We start from the raw sequence: 2815 nt of genomic DNA, 5'->3' as shown, positions 1-2815 counted from the left end.
TGAAGTCATGGCTAGTAAGTGTTTGTGAAGAGTATGCATACAGTCAAACCTTTCTAGCCTAGCCCCTTCTTTTTTCGCGTTTATACAGGTACCAGCAGCAGTGGCAGCAATAAACATAGGGAATTACTTTTCCAGATTCTGTCTCGACGCTTTACAGATCCCTCAAAGCTTCAAGCACTGGTGCAGTCAGTCACAAGTGGGGCAGCTAGCCGTTGTGCAAAAGCCGGCGCCCGGAGTCCAGTGGCAGTACCCTCGATGCTTACCACCTTAACTATCTATCCTGGTAGTTTTTGTTTTTTCAGTACCAGTAAGCTGTCTATACGAATGCAGGGAAAATGAGCATCGTCATGTAAAACGTATCACAAAAACCAATATTGATCAGAGCTGTGTATTGTCTTTCGCACTTTTATAGCATTCTCCCGAACCCGAGCTGTTGCAATGACCAGAGAAAGTCGAATAAAAATATAAGCAGAATGAGAACGTTCAACCAAAGAGGTGTAAGTGCCAATTCCACAGATGATGTGAAAAATTCATCAAGACCGAGAAGAACCGCGGGAGTGATGACACAAGGAGAAGATGGAGTTGCTGTAACATATATTGGATCCTCGAAATGAAGCTTCAAGCTCATAATGTAAGCTCCTATTTATTTCAAAGCGAAATGTGCACCTTTCAGCTGCACATTGCCCCTTGTGCAATCTTGTTTGCTCACTTTACTCCCACCTTTGGTTGCATCATTATGATTTAAACTATGCTGTAGGAACTGATTACTTGTCGTACACTCCTTGTAATTTATTTCTGCTCTTGGCATTGCTAAGTAAACGGTTGTAACATGGCATTATTCACGCCTGCTGTATTTTAATGTATCCAGCTACGGCTAGCAGCATAGAAATGTCCGCAATCCAAAGCGAAGTAAAAAGGTTTCATTGCCTGTCACTGTATAGAACACAAAATAATTAAGACTAAGGCACTGTAAGAAAGAAATTAGAAGGAAAGCTCAGGAATTAAGGATTTGGTTCCAGAACTGACATTCCACCAATAAACGAAGACGACATGAGCACTCAGGAAAGGAATGACAATCTTCAAATATTATGGTGAAGAATGTCATTATGTTATGGTAGGAGAATGAGAAGCCAAGAAGTGATACTGATAAACTCTCTCAGGAAATAAAATATTTTATCATCTTGATTGGAATGCATTGTGCTTCACTTGCATTACACTTTTTTTAGAGTTCAACAGCACTGTTAGAAGAAAAAAGGAAGGAGGGAAATTTCAACCCCAAGTTCTAACTCATGGAACAATCGGGAAGTATCGAACAATTTTCTTTCATTTTTGCTCCCCAGCTGTTTCAATGTTTTGTCTGCTCTAGTATCTACGGAGGACAGCATTGCTTTGAGGACTAGCCTGCTGGCAGTAGAAGTAGAATTATCTTCTTAATCCTGGCCATCACCTCCTGCTTCAATGTACAGATTGTGCAGCACACAAGAGGCAAGAATAAACAAGGTTGCTCTATTCACGTACCATAACTCCGAAATTAGAAGTTGTCTGAAACGGCAAGGGTCTTTCACACATGCGTACTTATTTTCATTGAGTACGCGTGTTTGGCTAAGGCGCAAGTTGCACTTTACCCGTTCAGGAGCCAAGGAACCATAATCCCTGAATGGAGTCAACAAGTACTCTTTGAGAGGTATGCAGCATCATCAAATATATGAAAGTTTTGTTTCACAAACTTGAGGAAGCTTGCAGCAAAACAATGCTTAAATGCATCTGCATATTGTGTTTTGCCTGTGTGGCCAATAAACACGTCGATAAACTTGCATTCGGTACTCTGGATAGCCTGCGCACCATAAGATAGTTTTTTGTGATGCCTGTTTACATAGGTCGAGACTATCATCTCAGCTGGGCGCCTTCTTTCAATGTATGTCCAGTCAATTCATCTCAGAACGTTTGGAAAGCATGATTAAATTAAGAATTTTTAAGTGACTCATTGCTAACGTCCCAGTTATTTTACTGAAGTGTAAAGATACAGATATTACCTGTTCTTGATATCTTTGCTAAAATCAGCAAAATGTGTACAATGAATTATGATATTGTTACGTGGTGGTGACAACACCGCTGACACAAATGAAGAGTCTTGGAGTGCACTGCAGAAATTCTTTACTGGGCTGACTTGCGCCCGCAAAAGAACTAAGCGATATTTGGCGGCGGTGATAGTAACAATCGTGCTTGGCGGTCGTCGAACAAAGAATGCCCATCGCACTCGTCAAAGCTCAATTTAAAGGCTGCGAAGAAACATCGAGATAAAGCCGCAATCGGTGACTAGGACAATCTGGAACATTGCAGAAACACACGAGAGTGGTCGGAATCTTCGAGAAACATCTCAGCTCATCTTGCGCCACAAAAAAAACTGATAAAGCTGTGCCTCGCGAGAACAAGCATGAACAAAAAATTTAGCATTGATTGGCGTGCCAGAAACAAGATGATAAGGCCTTGTGCCGGCGGCTGCTAACAAAACAGCAAAAAGAGGTTTGAATATTTCCCGGCATTACTACGCCCTTAAAGAAAACCTCGCCTGGATGTTCCAAAATGAACAGCGCAACTAAAACATAATAATTACAAAGTTTGAACACCACGGATTCTTTAACGCGCTTAATATGCCTTCAGGAGTACCTCATGTACGATTTCCGGGCGTGCGCGTCGCCGTTGTGATGCTGTCGTACCGTCCTGAATGACTTTGTAGTCCAGTTGTCCGACGCGGCGAATGATTTTGTACGGCCCAAGGTTTCAACGCAACAACTTTTCAGTTAGTCTGCGACGG

At 42.0% G+C, this 2815-nt stretch overlaps 1 pseudogene; it reads right to left on the bottom strand.

Moving 5' to 3' along the window:
* Positions 1 to 1058: 1058 nt before the first annotated feature.
* LOC146209819 (uncharacterized) lies at positions 1059 to 1948 on the bottom strand (annotated as a pseudogene).
* Positions 1949 to 2815: the final 867 nt, after the last annotated feature.

Source organism: Amblyomma maculatum, chromosome 1 (assembly GCF_055883805.1).
Source record: "Amblyomma maculatum isolate TAMU_Amacu chromosome 1, ASM5588380v1, whole genome shotgun sequence".
NCBI lineage: Eukaryota > Metazoa > Arthropoda > Arachnida > Ixodida > Ixodidae > Amblyomma > Amblyomma maculatum.
This window is presented reverse-complemented; position numbering and strand designations above follow the sequence as displayed.